The following is a 25,831-nucleotide window of genomic DNA, read 5'->3' as shown; positions in this document are numbered from 1 at the left end:
AGTAGACATGGTCTCCTTGCATTACTGCTCTCCGTTCTGTAGGTCATAGGTCACAATAAGCCTGTGGCCTGCAGAACGGCAAGTCCCACGTGGTAGGAAATGATGATTGTCACCGCGTCGGTGTGCCCGGGACCAGCCGCTGTCTACCGCTGGACTCGCCAGATTGGGGAGAGTATATGGCAGTTTTTCATTTTACTATTGGGTGAGGGTTATTATGTGTGGTGGTTACCAAGGGGGGCATCATACATAGTGGGGGGTCACTAGGGGGGGCCAGTATACAGCATGGTGGCTACTAAGGGGCACATGATACAGGGTGGGGGCTACTAAAGAGACCCTCCTACAGAGTGGGGGCTACAAAGGGGCCATAATACAGCATGAAGTAAAGAATAATAATAATGGTCCTAGGAGCGCTGGAAATGAGACCAAAACAAGGATTTTAGTGTTGAACCACAACGCGTTTCAACGGTTAAACCGTCTTCATCAGGTGGAACTTCTTCTTTACTGCATTTTGTATCCTCCTAGAAGGTTAATGGCTGGAGCTGCGGTGGACCCTTTGCTTTTAATTTTAACTGTGACCCTCACAGCGCTCCCCAGTGACCGCTTTCTTTTCCCTTGAATTTCATAATACAGCATGAGAGCTACTAAGGCAGCCATATGGCAAAGGAACTACCAAGGTGACCCTTCTACAGAGTGGGGGTTTCTAAGGTGGCCTTCCTAGAGAGCAGGAGCTACTGAGGAAGCCATAATACAGCGTGGGGGCTACTACGGAGGCCATCATACAAAATGGGGGCTACTAAGGAGACCATGATACAATGTGGCAACTACTGTAGAGGACATAGTACAGTTTGGGGACTATTGTGGGGGCCATCATACAGTGAGGAGGATCATCATACAGTGTGGGAGCTAATGTGAAGCCATCATACAGCATAGGGCCATCATACAGTGTGGTTACTTACTACTGTGGAGCCATTGTACAGTGTGAGGGCCATCATACAGTGGGAGGCCATCATACAGTGTGGGGACTACTAAGGGACCATTATACACTGTAAGGACAACTAAGGGGCCATTATACAATGTGGGGGCTACTCTGGAGCCATCATACAGTGTGTGAGTTCTACTGTTGAGCCCAGTGTGAGGAGAACTGTGGAGGCATCGTGCAGTATGGAGGCATAATAATGAGTAAGGGGAGTTGTGGGCACAACATATTGTGTAGAGGTGAACTGTAGGGACATCATATTATGTATATGGGAGCTGTGGGGGCATCATACTGTGCATAGGGGAGTTGTGGGTCCAACATGCTGTTCATAGGGGAAATGTAGGTACATCATATTGTGTATAAGGGAGCTGTGGGCCCATTATACTGTGCATAGAGAGCTGTATGGGCATTACACTGTGTATAGGAGAGCTATTGGGACATCATAATGTGTAGTAAGGAACTATGGGGACATCATACTGTGTAGTGGGGAGCTTTGGGCCCACCATACTGTGTATAGGGGAGCTATGAGGACATTATACTGTGTATACTTGGGCTGTGGGTCCATCATAGTGTTTATAGGGGAGTGTACAGGGAGGACTCAGGGGACATTATTAAATGTTAAGTTGTCACTTATTGTTATAGAGGCACGCAGTTTATTGCGACTGTCAAAGGGGCATACAGAGGGCATTATTACTTTCTAGTGGGCAAAATGTGGGCTCTGTTTTCTAGGGCACTTGCACAGGGCATTAATATATTCAAGGAGTTAATTTTACCATCTTGCTGGCACAAAGAAGGTGTTTTATTATGTGGGCAATAAGAGAAGCGCTGTTTTTGTACCACATAGTAGGTGGTGCAATAGGGACACATATGGAAGCAGCAGCTCAGCATTAGGGTTTCAGCAGGATGAGCAGTTTGCGCAGGTTGGGAATAGATGGAGATAGTGAAGGAAATATGAGAAGTCAAATGTGTTTTTGGAGTAAACTGCTGATGAGTAGCTGGAGAAGTTGCTATGTCGGTCTGGGCCAGATGGAAAAGACGAGGGCACAATGAACAAATCTATCAGAAAGAATGTCAGCTGCAATTCACAATCCACAACATTACAGTAATCTCTTACATGTTCTGCATAACTGATATCCACCTCTATATGGTCACCATATAGCGGTAATATGGGTGTTAGTCTTTGAATAGAGATTAATATTCAGTACGAGTGCAGCCATCTGCTGAGGTTCCCCAATAACCACTATTAGGGTGCGTCATCATAATTCTGAGCATGGTTTCCTGGTTAGGGGCCCACTTAGAAGTTTCACCCTTCCTGAACTTAACCCCTAGCTACGCCTCTGATTCAGACGTCTCTAATCACTTAAATGAGGAAGAGGGAGTCCAAAATGTGGAACTTTGGAATAACCTTGACCATCTTGCCACTATTGCCATGCTATTGTACCATGCAAAAAAAGACGTACTCTTCCAAAAAAGACATCAAGTGGAGTGCAACAATTTATCCCTTGGACCCAATGTGCCTCATTACCTATTCCAGTTTTCATTTTTCATTTTTTAGTTCTTGTCTTTTAAAAGCCATTACTTTTTTCCTTTTTTATATTTTATGACTTTTAAACATTAAAACCCGAAAAAAGTAGGTTTTTATTGCAATTTTCTGAGTTCTTTTGCTTTTTTTCTTTATACTTCTGTTAATGGAGGATCTCTGTGAGGGCTTTTTTTGTGGGGTAAGCAGAAGTCTCTTCAATGATTTGCTGAGGCGAGGTGATGAGATTCATCATTTGAGAACATCTGACTTTTACACATCGTCGATAACAAATATTTTTTTTTTTTATTTATTTATTTTTTAATTCAGAAAGGGAAAAGCAGCGTGATTTATTTATTAAGCTTTCAGCCTATTTTGTAAGCCCCATCTACATATACACTGCTCAAAAAAATAAAGGGAACACTTAAATAACACAATGTGAAGTCAATCACACTTCTGTGAAATCATCCTGTCCAGTTAGAAAGCAACACGGATTGCGAATTCATTTCTCCTGCTGTTGTGCAAATGGAACAGACAACAGTTAGAAATGAAAGGCAATTAACAAGACAACCCTTATGAAGGAGTGGTTCTGCAGGGGGTGACCACAGACCATTTCTCTGTTCTCATTCTTTTTGGATGTTGTTTTGACCAATTTTCCATTGTGTCATTGCTCTCATCCCTAAAGGTACAGCAGCATGAGGCGATGTCTACAATATAACCAACAGAAGTTACTCAGGTAGTGCAGCTCATTCAGAATGACACATCAATGCGAGCTATGGCAAGAAGGGTAGCTGGGTTTGTCAGCAGTATTCATAGCATGGAGAAGATACCAGGAGACAGGCCAGTACACCAGGAGACACACAAGGGGCCGTAGAAGGTCAATAACCCAGCAGCAGTACAGCTACCTCCTTTGTGCAAGGAGGAACAGGAGGAGCAGTGCCAGAGCCTTGCAAAATAACCTCCAACAGGTCACTAAAATCAATGTGTCTGCTCAAACTGTTAAAAACAGACTCCATGAGGATGGTATGAGGACTTGAAGTCCAAAAGTGGATGTTGTACTTACAGCCCAACACCCTGCAGAGCGATTGCCATTTTCTAGAGACACCAAGATTGGGAGATACGACATTGACGCCCTGTGCTCTTCATGGAATGGTGTGGAGAAGCATTTCTTTGGAGGGCTGCACAGCCCTCCATGTGCTAGCCAGAGGTACGCTGACTGCCATTAAGTAATGGGATGAGATTCTCAGAGACATTATGAGACCATATGCAGGTGCAATGAGTCCTGAGTTCCTTCTGATACATAACAATGCTAGGCATCATGTGGCTGGAGTGTGTAAGCAGTTCCTGCAAGATGAAGGCATTGAAGCTATGGATTGGCCCACCCATTCCCCAGACCTGAATCCAATTGAGCACATCTGGGACATAATGTCTCATTCCATCCACCAATGCCACGTTGCACCACAGACTGTTCAGGAGTTGGCAGATGCTTTAGTCCAGGTCTGAGAGGAGATCCTCCAGGAGAACATCCGCAGCCTCATCAGGAGCATGCCCAGGTGTTTTAGGGAGGTCATACTGTACGTACAGGCACATGGAAGCCACACACACTACTGAGCATCTTTTCCTTGTCTTGAGGCATTTCCACTGAAGTTGGATCAGCCTGTAATTTGATTTTCCACTTTGATTTTGAGTATCACTCCAAATCCAGACCTCCATGGGAAATTCATTTATTACTTAGTTATTATTTATATTGATAATTTTTATGCTTTTTTGTTCTCAATGCATTCCACTATGTAATGAATAAAGATGTGCACCCGGAATATTTCACTGATATCTAGGATGTGGTATTTTAGTGTTTACTTTATTTTTTGAGCAGTGTATTGTGTTTTAAACTACTGTGGATGTTCAGTGAGGAATCGCCACAAAAAAACAACACTGTCAGAATTTACCTTTTTTCTAGCACCCTATAATAGTTTGAGTAGCTTATTAATATGCAGCTCAAGATGCATCCAGCCGCCTTACAGATTTTCTTCAACCGCTAACATGCCTTCATCAACTTTGAATTTATTCAAGACAAGTTTGCATGTGGTCAACCTAGGAGGGAATTCATTATCACTAAACAATATTACCTTGAACGTCTCAAAATCTCCTAGGGGCAGAGAACTAGTCTTCCCACATGATGAATTTAACTCACACTTTGCACTAAATGCTATTAGGCTTCTTTCTCCACTAATCAACAGAAACTGATTATTGCCAAAGTGAAAAGAAATCTCTTCAAGGGGATCTCTATTCGGTGCAATTATTATAAAAATTGAATGCAAAACGATTTTCTCCTTTCACAAACCTAAGATTATTCCTGGAACCTTAAGTCACAGTCACCATTTTGTGATGTGCTTTTGCGTCAATCACAGCATCACCTTTGTTTACCACTGAGCTCAAGATAAGGCTACGTTCCCATGGGTCATTTAATTTATTGGACCAGTCTCGACTCCAATTTGTAGACATAACTGGCTGTCTACATAGCAGTCAAGTGCCGGAGCTGCCTGCTATGTATATACAGTCGTGACTCAATCGCACGCACCCGATTCACTGGGTTGTGGGTAGTGTTTTACAACACGTCACAGCCCAATATTCAGTGCCTGCTTGCGGCCGATGAAAGCAGGGGAGAGAGGAAAAGCGCAAGCTGGATACTGGGCTGTGACGTGTGGTGAAACAACGCCACCCACAGCCCAGTCAATTGGGAGAATGGGGGGGGGGTTTGAATGCCACTAGGTCACACGTGGGTGATTCAAGGAAGTCCTGAAATTCACATGACATCAGCAGATGTCACGTGCTACAGACCGAGCGAGCATTGGTACATGTGGCAACAGAAGGTACTTACAAAAATACTTATTAAAAAAGTTTAAATTGATGGGCGCATTATACATTGTAGTGGACCACCTCTTTAACCACAAGTGCAAAAAAACAAACAAACAAATATTTGCATGCTGTCAAAGAGAAACAGTATAGAAATTTAAGTGGAATCAAGGGATATAATGCAAAAATTGAATGTACAAATATGTATCACATTCCAAAATCCGCCTCCCAGAAGAGCTGATAACATTAGAAAAAATGATATGCATAGTAGACACCCCTTGAAGCGTGCACATAAACAAGAGTCAAGAGTTGCAATACGTTCAGTATTTGGTCAGCATTTTACATCAGTATTTGTAAGCCAAAACCAAGAGTGGGTGAAAAATACAGAAGTGGTGACGTGTTTCTATTATACTTTTCCTCTGATTGTTCCACTCCCAGTTTTGGCTTACAAATACTGATGTAAAATGCTGACCGAATACTCAACGTGTGAACGTGGCCTAATACAGTCAAAATGAAAGGATAGAGCAGTATTGAACCATGGACTCTCAACATCCAATGAGCGTTTCGCTGGTAAACCTTCATCCAGGGGTCACTGTCTGAGTATTTCATTTAAGATGTATTATTAAAGATATTTGTACATTTTACTTTTGATATGTATCCTTCATTTTGCAGGATAACTATACAAATGCACACACAACTGTTAACTTTCCAACATTCACTGTAATCCAGGGGATAGTGCAAGTGCAGCTACCTATCTTCTGAAAGTAAAGAACAGGGTAAAATGTGAATACATCTCAATGAACATAGAGAAAAAAATCCTACCACCACCAATAAGGACACCATGCAGAGATTTACATAGATGAACTGTTAAAACCCTTTGTCATGTCCTTGAACTCCTTCACCAAAGACTCAACAGACCTACTAAGGAAACTTAATGGCCTTAGGGTACCGTCACACCGTGCAATTTTCGTCGCTACGACGGCACGATCCGTGACGTCGCAGCGTCGTATGAGTATCGCTCCAGCGTCGTAGACTGCGGTCACACTTTGCAATCACGGCGCTGGAGCGATGCCGAGGTTCGCTGGTAACCAGGGTAAACATCGGGTTACTAAGCGCAGGGCCGCGCTTAGTAACCCGATGTTTACCGTGGTTACCAGCGTAAAAGTAAAAAAAAAAAAAACGTACATACTCACCATCTGATGTCCGTCAGGTCCCTTGCAGTCTGCTCTCACTTTCCGGCCAGCGCTCACAGTCAGAGCGGGAAGCAGACTGCAAGGGACCTGACAGACATCAGATGGTGAGTATGTACGGTTTGTTTTTTTTTACTTTTACGCTGGTAACCACGGTAAACATCGGGTTACTAAGCGCGGCCCTGCGCTTAGTAACCCGATGTTTACCCTGGTTACCAGCGAACGCATCGCTGAATCGCTGTCACACACAACGATCCAGCGATGACAGCGGGAGATCCAGCGACGAAAGAAAGTTTCAAACGATCTGCTACGACGTACGATTCTCAGCAGGGTCCCTGATCGCTGCTGCGTGTCAGACACTGCGATATCGTAACGATATCGCTAGAACGTCATGAATCGTACCGTCGTAGCGATCGTAATTGCACTGTGTGACGGTACCCTTAGTTTAGAAACAAATTCCATCTTAAGCAGTATTGATATAGAGGTGTTGTATTCCTCCATCAATCATTAGGATGGTCTAAGAGCTGTTGAATTCTTTCTAAAAAGTAGGGGTCAGCAATGTCTAGGACATAATGAATTTGTTTTGAATCTGTTGTACAATAACAAATTGTATTGTGGTACCGTGTTAGCCAGAAAAATCAATGTGAATACTTTTCTGCCCAATGATGACAGAAGTTTTCTAGAAGTGATACATTTATTGGCTAACCAGAAAATAATATGTTTGCAAGCTTTCAGAGCACAGTGGCTCCTTCCTCAGGCAAGATCACAAATAGATTAATAAGAAAAAAGCACAACATTTAAGGAATACTACAATACTACAGTAGGATATTTGTTCTGGGGGTGGTAGGTGTGATGCCTCCTAAAGATAAGCCAAGGAAATCAAATTAGGCATTTTCTTAGAAATGGAGAGGCAGTGGGAATGATGTTTTTAGAAACATGGCTTAACCACGATCTGAGGGGGAGTCATAAATGCAGTGGTTGTGTACCTTGTCCTGTAATTACGAAGGGACAATATTTCAGAAGTAATGTCGCAGGCCAAGAATCTCAAATACGCCCTTTTATCAACTGTCGCACAAAAGGAGTAGTTTACAGAGTGGTCTGAACCTGTGGTCTCTAATACATAGGAAAGACAATGAGGGAGCTGAGAAGAGTGAGTGAACACTTGAGACATCGTCCTCAAAAGAGAGCCCCTTTAGCCAGGCACATAAATATGCATCATATGCATCACAATTAAGATTTATGGGAATAGATAAGGTGGAAGCTTCTAAGAGGGGAGGGAATTGGAACCAAATGATACTACAGTGTGAAAGAAGGTGGATCCATCGCCTGAGAACCCAAACACCAACAGGTCTCAATGAGACCCTTACCTTTAGCTCCTTCTTGTAATGCCCCAGATGAGGGAAAGAAAGGGTGAGCTGCCGCAGAGTGGGGGCGCCACTATCATTCCCCCTTAGGGTGCCAACCTCCACTAATAGGCAGGGACATCTATAGGTTCAAAATATAGGTTCACACACCGATGGTACCATTTATTCCCTTCTTTAATATCCCCCTATTTTTTCCTTACTTTCCTCTAAAAATCATTTCTGTATGATATTTATATTATTCTTCTTTCGATGTCTATGGATAGTATAGTTCACAGACTAGGGCTAGACAGGGTACCCTAGGGGCAGCCGTCGAGGAGTTGGGGTGCCACCTCTCGCTCCCTTTATAGCGCCAACCCCCACAGGTAGGCAGATCTCAGTTATAACGAATGTAGGACGATTTAGGGTTAGTTCTCTCTTTATGGTCCCTGATGTCTCCTTCCTTTAACATTAATGTGATAAACCATTGATCCTCTTTCCATTGTTAAATATAGAAAAAGAAGCAGCATCCATTCCAGGTGAAGATAGTGTCAAAAAAGTCTTTATTCTGCCATCACATCATACAACGTTTCGGCCAAACATGTGATGGCAGAATAAAGACTTTTTTGACACTATCTTGGAACGGATGCTGCTTCTTTTTCTATATTTGCGAGTATTGGTCCAGTGGGATCCATGGACTTTGGAGCGTGCATCCTAGTCATCTGAGTGCTGTCGGTTCTTACTTTTCCCCTTTCCATTGTTGTCTGTGTTCTTAAACCCTGGTCTCTTAAACTCTAAATGCCATTAATCATATTCTCCCCCTTATTGGTGGTCGTAGGATTTTTTTTCTCTATGTTCATTGAGATGTATTGACATTTAACCCATTACCATATGGAATTTTTTATGGGACATGTCCGCTCCAGTTCTATGGACACAAGTAAAGAACAGGGCATCCCTTTTCTCAGTATTAGGCGCTCCTTACATCTGCGTTAGAAGCTCTGCTGAGAGCCTTTGTCACAAAATTCCTTGCAAATACCAAAAATGACAGATATCATGATGGAAATTCAATGGACCCCACTATAGTCATTGTGGACTGTTGGCTGTTGCTGATGTCTATCATTAGACAAGTCCAGCAATGCCACCATCATAGGAGCAGAAGAACAACCCAGATGTGAACAGTGAGTCTATGTGGGAACCAGATTATTTGGACTTTTATAGCAGATCTTATTGATAAGCAGAAATGGAAATAATCTGAATATTGTATAATGCACCGCCCATCATAAATATTTTACAATGGTAAACCTACTTGAACAATTCTGAATGAATATCTTTCGTTATTTTACAATAATGATAAATCCATTCAGTCTCACGACAACCATGTTTTGACTAATGAATGTAATTGAGGAGCAAAGACGTTGTGTGAATGCTGCAGTGAAATAGGAGATGCCATTGTTCTTTGGCAATTAATTACTAGTGAATAACAAAAGCCGTGCATCAGTTATGGACCAGCTCATGCTCGCGCTCTCAGAGGAGATGTTGTTTTATACACAAAATGTGTTTTGTATGCGTTTTGTCTATCGGAGGCTCTAATTACACATTTTTCATTCTAGATACATACTGGTTCATTATGCGTTTAGAAATATCTAAGAGTGTACAATTTAAAAGTATTCCAGTGGCTTATACCAATCCACTGAAGTCCTGCTCCTTAGCTTTTTTACAACTGTAGGTTGACGACTGACTACAGCTCACACAAATAAAAAGGGCGTTGTACTTAGAGATCATATTTGTCTGCTTAGTGGTGAAATAATGTTTTTCAAGAGGTTACATTTGTAAAAAATATAGCAAGCAAAAAGGCCTTATTATAGTCCTTAGAAGTACCTTCTTTCACCTACTCAACCATCAGACCAAAAGTAATTATCCAGTGCCTGGAAACCAGCTGAAAAGGACATCAGGAGAGAACCCGTCAGCTTTCTTATGTGACCCTCAACAGATCTCAGCCAATCAGCATTTCAGTTACCTCTGGCAGAGATGTCTATTGGTTGTCATTGACACTCCTCCTAAGTGTCCTTTTCAACAGTACACCAGGCGCTATGTATTCTCTCAATTTTAGCTATGACTTGACTCAGGAAGAGAATTAACTTTGTACCGATGACCTAGTAGGCTAGTAGGCTGAAGAAAAATGCTAACGAACTAAACTTACATCAAAGTTTCTAAAAAGTAAAAAAAAAAATCCAATCATATCAATGATTAGAAGGAAAGTCTTGGAGAAACCTGGTAGGGTGTAGAAATGCTTTTTACAGCGTCTCTAGAGAGACAAGATATTCTTTGTCACATGATAGAATCATTCACAGAAGATGCATAATTTGTCTGTATTAATGAGACATTAACAACTGATTGTACTAAATTGAAAACAACTTTGGACGTTTGCTAATTGCATTATTATATAATTTCAGGAGGCTAGCGTTGTATTGTGTAATACTGGCAAGAGACTCATCTTTAATTTTTGCACAGGGAAAAAAATTATATGAAAAAGTTTAGTAAAGTCTTAGGGGCCGACTCATCGCAGTATTCTGTTGTAAAAAGTTTTGAAAAGTCGAATAATTTTGGCGCAACTCCAGTCTGCACTAAAATTTTGCGACTTAGATGTTTTCACACCATTTTTTGCCCATTTCTGACAAAAAAATGGGGGTTTGCAACCACAGCTCGTTAAATTTTTGACCAGCGGCGATGTTGACACCAAAAAACTGACTGCAGCAGGGGCTGGAGTAGAAATTGTGGTGAGAAGCACACAGCGATGTGTGACACTAGATCGATGCTACTGATTCATAAAGAGGCATGTGCCTGAATCAGGAGCCTCCGACTCCAGCCCAGTTCATCAAGACCTTGATGAACTGGGTCCTGTGAGTTCGTTTACACTGGTCCATTGGCTACATATGGGCAGACCGGCAATTGTTCAGTAGCCTGTTTAGAGATGCAAACCACACTTCTGATACTCACAGAACCATCACGGTGCATAGACTTTCATTTTTCTCAGCGCACATATCCATGTGCTGCCAAGAATAGTTTTTTTTAAGTAAGCTTAAAAATCATTTCAACTGATGAACAAGCATTTTGCTTTTTCTTTGGGTGGTTGATACTGCGTGATTATCATGAAACGAGGAACGATCTTTCCTAATAATTGTCTAGTGTAAATGCACGTTCACTGTTTTAGGTCACAAGCAAAATTTAGGCCTACCCCAAACAACAATGTATGGTACATCAAAATAACTAATTAAAAAAATCAATATAAAACAGAAATAAATAATAAAATAAATACACAAACTCCAAATAATACAAAAAATACTAATAAAACAGTGGAAGGTATATTTGTTGTTCTTAACATACCACATAACTACTATGCTATACGAAAATACAACAAAAATACAGCAAACAATATGGAAATTACTCTACGCACTTTCGGTGAAAGGGTTAAATCAATTCCATACTGTCCATCTGACTGCTCCAGGGGTTATATGACTGATGGATAAATCTTACAGTGGGGAAAATAAGCATTCCTACACTGCCGATTTTGCAAGTTTTCCCACCTATAAAGAATGGAGAGGTCTGTAATTTTTATCGTACGTACACTTCAATTGTGAGAAGCAGAATCTAAAAATAAAAGCCAGAAAAATCACATTAAATGATTTTTACATAATTTGCATTTTTATTGCATGAAATAAGTATTTGATACAATAGAAAAACAGAACTTAATATTTGGTACAGAAACCTTTGCTTGCAATTGCAGAGGTCAGATGTTTCTTGTAGTTCTTGATCAAGTTTGCACACAATGCAGCAGGGATTTTGGCCCACTCCTCCATACAGATCTTCTCCAGATCTTTGAGATGTCGGGGCTGTCACTGGGCAACATTGAGTTTCAGCTCCCTCCAAAGATTTTCTATTGGGTTCAAGTCTGGAGATTGGCTAGGCCACTCCATGACCTTCAAATGATTCTTGCAGAGCCACTCCTTAGATGTGTGTTTCGGGTAATTGTCATGCTGGAAGACCCAGCCACGACCCATCTTCAGTTCTCTTACTGAGGGAAAGAGATTGTTGGCCAAAATCTCGCAATACATGACCCCATCCATCCTCCCTCTAATATGGTGCAGTCGTCCTGTCACCTTTGCAAAAAATCAACCCCAAAGTATAATGTTCCCCCCACCATGCTTCATGGATTCTGCAGTGTCCTTGGGGTTGTACTCATCCTTCTTCTTCCTCCAAACACAGCGAGTGGAGTTGATACCAAAAAGTTCTATTTTGGTGTCATCTGACCACAGGACCTTCTCTCATGTCTCCTCCGGATCATCCAGATGGTCATTAGTGAAGTACAAATGGGCCTGGACATGTGCTGGCATGGGCAGGGGGACCTTACGTGCCAGGCAGGATTTTAATACATGATGGTGTAGTGTGTTACTAATGGTAATGTTTGAGACTGTGGTCCCAGCTCTCTTCAGGTCATTGACAAAGCCCTCCATGTAGTTCTGGGATGATTCCTGACCTTTCTCAGAATCATCCTTACCCCACAAGACGAGATCTTGCATGGAGCCCCAGACCGAGAAAGATTGACAGTCATCTTGAGTTTCTTCCATTTTCTAAAAATTGTGCCAACAGTTATTGCCTTCTCAGCGAGCTGCTTGCCTATTGTCCTTAGAACAAGGAGTACAACAGGAGTCTGTAGGTACTATAAAAAGTAATATTTTATTATATAACAATTACAAGCTAATAAAGTGCATACAGTGTACAAAAGATAAATAAATACAAAAGTGCATAAGGACGGAAATTGTGGATATCCACCTGTGCGAGCTGCCCATGTGAGGTACATGCCTTAATGGAGTACAGAGCTGCCAGAAAATCACATAGTAATTAGGCTCGTGGATAAAGCATGTCCCACAGCATTAGATAGAGGATAGCAGCGCTTACCAAAACAGGACGGCGGGCACCGGGTCGGATCCAATGTATAAAACCCCCGACGCGCGTTTCGACTCTTCCGGTGGTCTTGCTTTCTCAAGGGGAAGTGCTCATTTGGTGTGACAAGGACCTTGAAATAGGATTGGCTGGTGTGCACGTGACTAGTCAAATGACTATACCCGGCCAATATCAGCGGTACTGGTGGCGCATGCGCGTGTTGATCGCTGAGAGCCGCGTCAGAAAGGGCGTCATGCCGCGTCACGTGCGCCAGAGGAAGAAGAATCCTCCGGGCGCACGCGCAGGGCAGTGTTGACGCCGTTCGGGCGGGGAGCAAGGTGAACTGTTATGGACCTGGTGGTTAGGAGCACCCGGAATGACCTGATGAGTAAACTAGTAATCGGAACAAGCTCTGGGAAAGTGGGAACTCTGCTGACCGCAAACCCTACTCCTATCACACACACTAGAAATAGCCGTGGAGCGTACCTAACTCTCCCTAGACGCCTCTTCACAGCCTAAGAGCTAACTACCCCTAAAGATAGAAATAGAAGCCTAACCTTGCCTCAGAGAAATTCCCCAAAGGCAAAGGCAGCCCCCCACATATATTGACTGTGAGTTAAGAGGAAAGTCACAAACACAGGAATGAAACAGGTTTTAGCAAAGGAGGCCAGACTTCACTAAATAGTCAGAGGAAAGAAAAGGAAACTATGCAGTCAGCAGAAAAAACTACAAAAAAACCATGCAGAGTATGCAAAAAGACACCCACACCGACTCACGGTGTGGAGGTGCAACACTGCACCCCCAGAGCTTCCAGCTAGCAAGGAAATATCATGATAGCAAGCTGGACTAGAATTTAGCAGTAATAAGAAATATATTCAGGCAGCAGTAACAACAAATGAACTAGCAGGGACTTAGCTTCTGCTGGAGTGACAGGTCCTCAGAGAAGTCCAAGAGAGATCTGAACCAATACTGAAACATTGACAGCTGGCATGAAGTAACGATCTGAGTAGAGTTAAATAGGGAAGCAAGCATAACAATAAACGAGGGCAGCTGAGAAAGCAAACCTCAGAGACCAGCAGTTCCGCTAAAAGCCACCAGAGGGATTCCAAGAGCAGAACTAACCAAAGTACCATTCATGACCACAGGAGGGAGTCCGAGAAATGGAATTCACAACAGTACCCCCCCCTTGAGGAGCGGTCACCGAACCCTCACCAGGGCCCCCAGGCCGATCAGGACGAGCCAAATGAAAGGCACGAACTAAATCGGCAGCATGGACATCTGAGGCAACAACCCAGGAATTATCCTCCTTACCATAGCCCTTCCACTTAACCAGGTACTGGAGCTTCCGTCTCGAAATACGAGAATCCAAAATTTTTTCCACCACATACTCCAACTCCCCCTCAACCAACACCGGAGCAGGAGGATCAACGGAGGGAACCATAGGCGCCACATACCTCCGCAACAACGACCTATGGAACACATTATAGATGGCACAGGAAGCTGGAAGGACCAAACGAAATGACACAGGGTTGAGAATTTCAGAAATCTTATAAGGACCAATGAAACGAGGCTTAAACTTAGGAGAAGAAACCTTCATAGGAACATAACGAGAAGATAACGAAACCAAATCCCCAACACGAAGTCGAGGACCAACACAACGACGGCGGTTAGCGAAACGTTGAGCCTTCTCCTGGGACAACGTCAGATTGTCCACTACGTGAGTCCAAATTTGCTGCAATCTGTCCACCATAGAATCCACACCAGGACAGTCAGAAGGCTCAACCTGCCCTGAAGAAAAACGAGGATGAAAACCAGAATTGCAAAAAAAAGGCGAAACCAAAGTAGCCGAACTAGCCCGATTATTAAGGGCGAACTCAGCCAATGGCAAAAAGGTCACCCAATCATCCTGATCAGCAGAAACAAAGCATCTCAGATAGGCCTCCAAAGTCTGGTTGGTTCGTTCGGTTTGGCCATTAGTCTGAGGATGGAAAGCCGAAGAAAAAGACAAATCAATGCCCATCTTAGCACAAAAGGACCGCCAAAACCTAGAGACAAACTGGGACCCTCTGTCCGACACAATGTTCTCCGGAATGCCATGCAAACGAACCACATGCTGAAAGAATAATGGCACCAAATCAGAGGAGGAAGGTAATTTAGGCAAGGGTACCAAATGGACCATCTTAGAAAAGCGATCACAAACCACCCAGATGACAGACATCCTTTGAGAGACAGGAAGATCTGAAATAAAATCCATGGAAACATACGTCCAAGGCCTTTTCGGGACCGGCAAGGGCAAAAGCAACCCACTGGCATGAGAACAGCAGGGCTTGGCCCGAGCACAAGTCCCACAAGACTGCACAAAAGAACGCACATCCCGTGACAAGGAAGGCCACCAAAAGGACCTAGCCACCAAATCCCTGGTACCAAAAATCCCAGGATGACCAGCCAACACCGAGCAATGAACCTCAGAAATAACTCTGCTAGTCCATCTATCAGGGACAAACAGTTTCTCCGCTGGACAACGGTCAGGTCTATCAGCCTGAAACTCCTGCAGCACCCGCCGCAAATCAGGGGAGATGGCAGACAGAATTACCCCCTCTTTGAGAATACCAGCCGGCTCAGGGACTCCCGGAGAATCAGGCACAAAACTCCTAGAAAGGGCATCAGCCTTCACATTCTTAGAACCCGGAAGGTATGAAACCACAAAATCGAAACGGGAGAAAAACAGTGACCATCGAGCCTGTCTAGGATTCAACCGCTTGGCAGACTCGAGATAAGTCAAATTCTTGTGATCCGTCAAGACCACCACGCGGTGCTTGGCTCCCTCAAGCCAATGTCGCCACTCCTCGAATGCCCACTTCATAGCCAGCAGCTCCCGATTGCCAACATCATAATTACGCTCAGCAGGCGAAAATTTTCTAGAAAAGAAGGCACATGGCTTCATCACAGAGCCATCAGAACTTCTTTGAGACAAAACAGCCCCTGCTCCAATCTCAGAAGCATCAACCTCAACCTGAAAAGGGAGCGAAACATCTGGCTGACGCAACAAAGGGGCCGAAGAAAAACGACGTTTTAGCTCCTGAAAAGCCTCCACGGCCGCAGAGGACCAATTCACCACATCAGCACCTTTCTTTGTCAAATCAGTCAAAGGTTTAACCACACTAGAAAAATTAGCGATGAAGCGACGGTAAAAATTAGCAAAGCCCAGGAATTTCTGAAGACTCTTCACAGATGTAGGTTGAGTCAAATCATAAATGGCCTGAACTTTAACAGGATCCATCTCGATAGTAGAAGGGGAAAAAATGAAGCCCAAAAAGGAAACCTTCTGAACTCCGAAGAGACATTTAGACCCCTTCACAAACAAGGAATTAGCACGAAGGACCTGGAATACCATTCTGACCTGCTTCACATGAGACTCCCAATCATCTGAAAAGACCAAAATATCATCCAAATATACAATCTTGAATCTATCCAGATACTTTCGGAAGATGTCATGCATAAAGGACTGAAACACAGATGGAGCGTTAGAAAGCCCGAATGGCATCACCAGGTACTCAAAATGGCCCTCGGGCGTATTAAATGCTGTTTTCCATTCATCGCCCTGTTTAATACGCACAAGGTTATATGCCCCTCGAAGATCTATCTTGGTGAACCAACTAGCCCCCTTAATCCGAGCAAACAAATCAGACAGCAGAGGCAAAGGGTACTGAAATTTGACCGTGATTTTATTGAGAAGGCGGTAGTCTATACAGGGTCTCAGAGAACCATCCTTCTTGGCCACAAAAAAGAACCCTGCTCCCAACGGTGATGAAGACGGGCGAATATGCCCTTTCTCCAAGGACTCCTTTATATAACTCCGCATAGCGGTGTGTTCTGGCACGGATAAATTGAAAAGTCGGCCCTTAGGAAACTTACTACCAGGGATCAAATTTATCGCACAATCACAATCCCTATGAGGTGGTAGGATACTGGATTTGGGCTCATCAAATACATCCCGGTAATCCGACAGAAACTCAGGGACATCAGAAGGAATGGATGAAGAAATTGACATCATCGGAACATCGCCATGTACCCCTTGACAACCCCAACTAGACACAGACATTGATTTCCAATCCAATACGGGATTATGAACCTGTAGCCATGGCAAACCCAACACGACCACATCATGCAAATTATGCAACACCAAAAAGCGAATATCTTCCTGATGTGCAGGAGCCATGCACATGGTCAACTGAGTCCAGTACTGTGGTTTATTCCTGGCCAAAGGCGTAGCATCAATTCCCCTTAATGGAATAGGATACTGCAAAGGCTCCAGGAAAAAAACACAACGCCTGGCAAACTCCAAGTCCATCAAATTCAGGGCAGCGCCCGAATCCACAAATACCATAACCGAGTAGGACGACAGAGAGCAAATCAAAGTAACAGACAAAAGAAAGAGAGAGACCCTTTCTAAAAATTGCTGCCAGGGCACACTCATTCCATTGAGTAAGCACAGACCACTTTCTAAACTTCTGACAATATACCTCCGCTTCATCCTGACCCTGACACAAAGCCAGCAAGGTTTTCTCTGCCTGACCCACTGAATTCGTTTCGTCAAAAAGCAATCCAAGCGCCAGAAAAAACGCATCTACATTAAGCAATGCAGGATCTCCTGGCGCAAGGGAGAATGCCCAGTCTTGAAGGTCGCCACGCAACAAAGAAATAATAATTTTTACTTGCTGAATGGGGTCACCAGAGGAGCGGGGTTTCAAAGCAAGAAACAGTCTACAATTATTTTTGAAATTCAGAAACTTAGATCTATCCCCAGAAAACAAATCAGGAATTGGAATTCTAGGCTCTAACATCGGATTCTGAACTACATAATCTTGAATGCTTTGGACCCTTTCAGCGAGTTGATCCACACAAGAGGCAGACCTTGAATAGCCATATCTACACCTTGAGTCCTGAACCACCCAGAGATTAAGGGGAAAAGAGAGACAAAACACACTGCAAAGAAAAAAAATGGGTTCAGAACTTCTCTTATCCCTCTTTTGAGATGCAATAACACTTTGTGGGCCAGCTGTACTGTTATGGACCTGGTGGTTAGGATCACCCGGAATGACCTGATGAGTAAACTAGTAATCGGAACAAGCTCTGGGAAAGTGGGAACTCTGCTGACCGCAAACCCTACTCTGTTATGATCCTAGTGGCAAGGATCGCAAATCTGACTAGCTAAGAAACTGAACCGACGACTAGCTCTGGGGAAGTGGTAACTGAATTGACCGCAACCTGATCCTATCCGCAAACAACTATAAGTAGCCGTGGAACGTTACCTGGAAATCCTAGACGTCTCGTCACGGCCTGAGAAACTGACTATTCCTAGAGAGAAAGTAAGTCCTCACTTGCCTCAGAGAAATGACCCCCAAAGATATAGAAAAGCCCCCCACAAATATTAACGGTGAGTTAAGGGGAAAGCACATACGCAGAGATGAAATAGATTTAGCAAATGAGGCCCACTAACACTAGATAGCAGAAAATAGGAAGAGAACTGTGCGGTCAATGAAAAACCCTATTCAAAATATCCACGCAGAGATTGCTCGAGCCCCCGCACCAACTAACGGTGCGGGGGAAGCAACTCCGTACCCCAGAGCTTACCATCAGCAAGAAATCACATATTAGCAAGCTGGACTAAACTCATCATAAACAGAAATCATATTGCAGACAGATGAGCAAAAAATAATCAAACAGAACTTAGCTTCTCATGAAGAGACAGAAAACCAAGTTAGTCAGGAGTAATCAGAATAGCACTGAATACATCGACAGCCGGCAACAAGTGGAGGTAAAGCAGAGCTAAATAGGAACCTCCCTAGAGAATAACGAGGCAGCTGATCCTACCACAGACCCGCAAGATAACAAACAAAGCCACCAGGGGGAGCCCAAAAATAAAACTCACGCAATACCACCTGTGACCACAAGAGGGAGCCCGAAAACAGAGTTCACAACAGTACCCCCCCCTTGAGGAGGGGTCACCGAACCCTCATCAAAACCCCCAGGGCGATCAGGGTGAGCCACATGGAAGGCACGAACCAAATCGGCCGCATGAACATGAGAGGCGACAACCCAGGAATTATCCTCCTGACCATAGCCCTTCCACTTAAACAAATACTGAAGCCTCCGTCTAGAAACACGAGAATCCAAGATCTTCTCCACCACGTATTCCAATTCACCCTCAACCAGCACAGGGGCAGGAGGCTCATCCGAAGGAACCACAGGCACCACATACCTCCGCAACAACGACCGATGGAACACATTATAAATAGCAAACGATGCTGGGAGGTCCAGACGAAATGACACAGGGTTAAGGACTTCCAAAACCTTATAAGGACCGATAAACCGAGGCTTGAACTTAGGAGAGGAGACCTTCATAGGAACAAAGCGAGAAGACAACCACACCAAGTCCCCAACGCGAAGTCGGGGACCCACACAGCGACGGCGGTTGGCAAAGCGCTGAGCCTTCTCTTGTGACAGCTTCAAATTGTCCACCACATGATCCCAAATCTGATGCAACCTATCCACCACAATATCCACTCCAGGACAGTCAGAAGGCTCCACCTGACCCGAGGAAAAACGAGGATGAAACCCCGAATTACAAAAAAAAGGAGAAACCAAAGTAGCAGAACTAGCCCGATTATTAAGGGCAAACTCGGCCAATGGCAAAAAAGTGACCCAGTCGTCCTGATCAGCAGAAACAAAACATCTTAAATAAGTTTCCAAGGTCTGATTAGTTCGCTCGGTTTGGCCATTCGTCAGAGGATGGAAGGCCGACGAAAAAGACAAATCAATGCCCATCTTAGCACAAAAGGTCCGCCAAAATCTAGACGCAAACTGGGATCCTCTGTCGGAAACAATATTTTCAGGGATCCCGTGCAAACGAACCACATTTTGAAAAAACAGTGGAACCAACTCGGAGGAGGAAGGCAACTTAGGCAAGGGCACCAAATGGACCATCTTAGAAAAACGATCACACACCACCCAGATGACAGACATTCTCTGAGAGACAGGGAGATCTGAAATAAAATCCATGGAAATGTGCGTCCAAGGCCTCTTCGGGACAGGCAAAGGTAACAACAAACCACTGGCACGAGAACAGCAAGGCTTAGCCCGAGCACAAATTCCACAAGACTGCACAAAGGAACGCACATCCCGCGACAAGGAAGGCCACCAAAAGGACCTGGCCACCAAATCTCTGGTACCAAATATTCCAGGATGGCCCGCCAACACCGAAGAATGAACCTCGGAAATGACTCTACTGGTCCATCTATCTGGGACAAACAGTCTATCTGGTGGACAACGATCAGGTCTATCCGCCTGAAACTTCTGCAACACTCGTCGCAAATCTGTGGAGATGGCGGACAAAATCACCCCTTCTCTGAGGATACAAGCCGGCTCTGAATCTCCAGGAGAGTCAGGCACAAAACTCCTAGACAGAGCATCAGCCTTCACATTCTTCGAACCAGGCAGGTACGAGACCACGAAATCAAAACGAGAGAAAAACAACGACCAACGAGCCTGTCTAGGATTCAGCCGCTTGGCCGACTCGAGATAAATCAGATTTTTGTGATCAGTCAAGACCACCACACGATGCTTAGCTCCCTCGAGCCAATGTCGCCACTCCTCAAATGTCCACTTCATAGCCAACAACTCCCGATTACCGACATCATAATTCCGCTCGGCAGGCGAAAACTTTCTTGAAAAGAAAGCACATGGCTTCATCACAGAGCCATCAGAGCTTCTCTGCGACAAAACAGCCCCTGCTCCAATCTCAGAAGCATCAACCTCGACCTGGAAAGGAAGAGAGACATCTGGCTGACATAAGACCGGAGCAGAAGAAAACCGGTGATTCAGCTCCCGAAAGGCCTCCACAGCCGCAGGAGACCAATTAGTAACATCAGAACCCTTCTTGGTCAAATCCGTCAAAGGCTTAACAACACCAGAAAAATTAGCGATGAAGCGACGGTAAAAATTAGCAAAACCCAAGAACTTCTGAAGACTCTTAACAGATGTAGGCTGAGTCCAGTCATGAATAGCCTGAACCTTGACTGGGTCCATCTCAAAAGTAGAAGGAGAAAAAATGAAACCCAAAAAAGAAACCTTCTGGACTCCAAAAAGACATTTTGAGCCCTTCACAAATAAAGCATTGGCACGCAGGACCTGAAACACCATCCTGACTTGCTTAACATGGGACTCCCAATCATCAGAAAAAAACAGAATATCATCCAGATACACAATCATAAATTTATCCAGATATTCGCGGAAGATGTCGTGCATGAAGGACTGAAAGACAGAAGGAGCGTTAGAAAGTCCAAAAGGCATCACCAAGTACTCAAAGTGGCCTTCGGGCGTATTAAATGCAGTTTTCCATTCATCACCCTGCTTAATACGCACAAGGTTATAAGCACCACGAAGATCTATCTTGGTGAACCAACTAGACCCCCTAATGCGAGCAAACAGATCAGATAACAATGGCAAAGGATACTGAAATTTGACCGTGATCTTATTTAGAAGGCGATAATCAATACAAGGTCTCAGGGAACCATCCTTCTTAGCCACAAAAAAGAACCCCGCACCAAGAGGGGAGGAGGAGGGGTGAATAAGTCCTTTCTCCAAAGACTCCTTTATATAACTCCGCATAGCAGCATGCTCCGGCACTGACAAATTGAAGAGTCGTCCCTTAGGAAACTTACTACCAGGAATCAAATTTATAGCACAATCACAATCCCTATGAAGAGGTAGAGAACTGAGTTTGGGCTCATCAAATACATCCTGGTAGTCCGACAAAAACGCAGGGACTTCAGAAGGAGTGGATGAAGCAATTGACACCACAGGAGCGTCGCCATGAATTCCCTGGCAACCCCAACTTGACACAGACATTGCTTTCCAATCCAGGACTGGATTATGAGTCTGCAACCATGGCAGACCCAACACGACGACATCATGCAAATTATGCAGTACAAGAAAGCGAATCACCTCCTGATGAACAGGAGTCATGCACATGGTCACTTGCGTCCAGTACTGAGGTTTATTCATAGCCAATGGTGTAGCATCAATTCCCCTTAGTGGAATAGGGAATTTTAAAGGCTCCAAAACAAAACCACAGCACCTGGCAAATGACAAATCCATCAGACTCAGGGCAGCACCTGAATCCACAAAAGCCATAACCGGGTAAGATGACAGCAAGCAAATCAGGGTAACAGACAAAATGAACTTAGGCTGTAAAGTACCAATGGTGACAGACTTATCAATCTTTTTTGTGCGCTTAGAGCATGCTGAGATAACATGAGCTGAGTCACCACAGTAAAAGCACAACCCATTTTGCCGTCTATAATTTTGCCGTTCACTTCTGGTCAGAATTCTATCACATTGCATAGACTCAGGTGTCTGTTAAGAAGACACCGCCAAATGGTGCGCAGGTTTGCGCTCCCGCAAACGCCGATCAATCTGAATGGCCAGAGTCATTGACTCATTCAGACCTGCAGGCATAGGGAACCCCACCATGACATTCTTAATGGCTTCAGAAAGACCTTTTCTGAAATTTGCAGCCAGGGCACACTCATTCCATTGAGTAAGCACCGACCATTTCTGAAATTTCTGGCAATACACCTCTGCTTCATCTTGCCCCTGAGAGAGGGCCAACAAAGCTTTTTCAGCCTGGTTCTCAAGATTAGGTTCCTCATAGAGCAATCCAAGGGCCAGAAAAAACGCATCCACACTGAGCAATGCAGGATCCCCTGGCGCCAATGCGAAGGCCCAATCTTGAGGGTCGCTGCGCAAGAAAGAAATAATAATCTTAACTTGCTGAACGGAATCACCAGAGGAACGAGGTTTCAAAGAAAGAAACAACTTGCAATTGTTCTTAAAATTCAGGAACCTAGATCTATCTCCAGAAAACAACTCCGGAATAGGTATTCTAGGCTCTGACATAGGACTGTGAACAACAAAATCCTGAATACTTTGTACCCTTGTAGCAAGATGATCTACACTGGAGGCCAAACTCTGGATATCCATGTCAGCAGCTGAACTCAGAGCCACACCAAGATTAAGAGGAGGAGAGAGGCTAGACACACAGCAGCTAGACACACAGAAACAAAAAAAAAACAAAAAAACTCAAGGCTTCTCTTCTCCTGCTTCTGCCATGCAATTAACACTTCACGGGCCGGCTGTACTGTTATGATCCTAGTGGCAAGGATCGCAAATCTGACTAGCTAAGAAACTGAACCGACGACTAGCTCTGGGGAAGTGGTAACTGAATTGACCGCAACCTGATCCTATCCGCAAACAACTATAAGTAGCCGTGGAACGTTACCTGGAAATCCTAGACGTCTCGTCACGGCCTGAGAAACTGACTATTCCTAGAGAGAAAGTAAGTCCTCACTTGCTTCAGAGAAATGACCCCCAAAGATATAGAAAAGCCCCCCACAAATATTAACGGTGAGTTAAGGGGAAAGCACATACGCAGAGATGAAATAGATTTAGCAAATGAGGCCCACTAACACTAGATAGCAGAAAATAGGAAGAGAACTGTGCGGTCAATGAAAAACCCTATTCAAAATATCCACGCAGAGATTGCTCGAGCCCCCGCACCAAGTAACGGTGCGGGGGAAGCAACTCCGTACCCCAGAGCTTACCAGCAGCAAGAAATCACATATTAGCAAGCTGGACTAAACTCATCATAAACAGAAATCATATTGCAGACAGATGAGCAAAAAATAATCAAACAGAACTTAGCTTCTCATGAAGAGACAGAAAACCAAGATAGTCAGGAGTAATCAGAATAGCACTGAATACATCGACAGCCGGCAACAAGTGGAGGTAAAGCAGAGCTAAATAGGAACCTCCCTAGAGAATAACGAGGCAGCTGATCCTACCACAGACCCGCAAGATAACAAACAAAGCCACCATGGGGAGCCCAAAAATAAAACTCACGCAATACCACCTGTGACCACAAGAGGGAGCCCGAAAACAGAGTTCACAACACTACTATCACACACACTAGAAATAGCCGTGGAGCGTACCTAACTCTCCCTAGACGCCTCTTCACAGCCTAAGAGCTAACTACCCCTAAAGATAGAAATAGAAGCCTAACCTTGCCTCAGAGAAATTCCCCAAAGGCAAAGGCAGCCCCCCACATATATTGACTGTGAGTTAAGAGGAAAGTCACAAACATAGGAATGAAACAGGTTTTAGCAAAGGAGGCCAGACTTCACTAAATAGTCAGAGGAAAGAAAAGGAAACTATGCGGTCAGCACAAAAAACTACAAAAAAACCACGCATAGTATGCAAAAAGACCCCCACACCGACTCACGGTGTGGAGGTGCAACACTGCACCCCCAGAGCTTCCAGCTAGCAAGGAAATATCATGATAGCAAGCTGGACTAGAATTTAGCAGTACTAAGAAATATATTCAGGCAGCAGTAACAACAAATGAACTAGCAGGGACTTAGCTTCTGCTGGAGTGACAGGTCCTCAGAGAAGTCCAAGAGAGATCTGAACCAATACTGAAACATTGACAGCTGGCATGAAGTAACGATCTGAGTAGAGTTAAATAGGGAAGCAAGCATAACAATAAACGTGGGCAGCTGAGAAAGCAAACCTCAGAGACCAGCAGTTCCGCTAAAAGCCACCAGAGGGAGTCCAAGAGCAGAACTAACCAAAGTACCATTCATGACCACAGGAGGGAGTCCGAGAAATGGAATTCACAACAGTGAACACACACAGCGCATGCGCACGACCGCAGCTGAGGTAAATAGACTAACACACCTTTAATGAAGAATCCGCATTGGGCATAATAAATTAATATGCATATATTATCCCGGCCAAACGGAAAGAGGAGGTGGCACAGTTCCAAAATGACAGATGTGTGGGGGAGCCACAACAAAGTATAATACATCGTATATGGGCAAAATCACAGTGTGCTCCAAACACTGTTGAACCAGTAGACACATCATCATCAGCCGGGTATATTGCATAGTCCATTCCAGGTGTAACAAGGTACCACGAGTCACAGCAACTTGAGAACAGATGTGATTTGAACTGAAACAATATATGAATAAAAGAAGAATACGTTAAAAAATAAAAATAAAACGAAAGTTCCATATAGGACAACCACAAGGGAGCAAAATTAGGATGGGACTAGAGGGCAGGAGAACACACAGGACAACCTCCATAATAAACAAACCCCATAAGCCTAAAGGGTAAAGATAGGATTACACAGCATATTACTGGAAAACCACAGCTGGCTGGGGGGTATCACAGGAATGAGGAGAAGCTTAAGGCCTCATTTAGCCCTTTAGATGTCATTGTGTCTAAACGCACAATCCAACCTGCCTCCCGTTGTGCTTAAACTTTTTTATAGTTGCCACCCCTCACCCCCAAATGTATACTCTCAATGCCTCTAACCCGAAAAGTCCCCACGTCACAATCATGATGTTGTTTAAAGTGGCAGGGGATTGTCTTTAGGTCAGAGGCATCGGTCACTGCCTTGGCGGCGCGAATGTCCCTCACGTGCTCACGAACACGCACCCTCAGTTCTCTAGACGTTAATCCATTGTAAATCAGGGAGCATCCACATGTGGCATAATAGATAACGTTTGAGGTGCCACACGTAATATGCTGTCTGATATTGAACTCCCTAGATCCATTGGATGACCTAAAGACTGAGGTTCGCAAAATATTGGCACAAGCCAGGCAGTGACCACACTGGAATGACCCCAACACAGGACCTCGAGTGCTGAAAGGATTCGTTATTGGTGGAACATAGTGGCTATGAACCAACAGATTACCCAAATTTGGGGATCTTCTTGCTGTCTCACATTGTCACCAATGATTGATGACATGTCATGTCACCATTGATGGAAAGTCACCCAGGACTGGGGCCAAGGAGGGCTCCGTCTTTAGCACCGGCCAGTGCCTAGCCAAGATCTCTCTCATGTTAGACCACTCGTGATTGTATGTGGTGATAAACCTAACTCTCTCT

General features: G+C 44.1%; 1 protein-coding gene across 9 annotated transcripts in view; it reads right to left on the bottom strand.

Moving 5' to 3' along the window:
* The window catches only part of IQSEC1 (IQ motif and Sec7 domain ArfGEF 1), a 746,975-nt gene that overhangs the window by 644,089 nt on the left and 77,055 nt on the right, over positions 1 to 25,831 (bottom strand). The gene's annotated exons all lie outside the window — the stretch shown is intronic.

The sequence above is a fragment of the Ranitomeya variabilis genome, chromosome 8 (genome assembly GCF_051348905.1).
Source record: "Ranitomeya variabilis isolate aRanVar5 chromosome 8, aRanVar5.hap1, whole genome shotgun sequence".
NCBI lineage: Eukaryota > Metazoa > Chordata > Amphibia > Anura > Dendrobatidae > Ranitomeya > Ranitomeya variabilis.
This window is presented reverse-complemented; position numbering and strand designations above follow the sequence as displayed.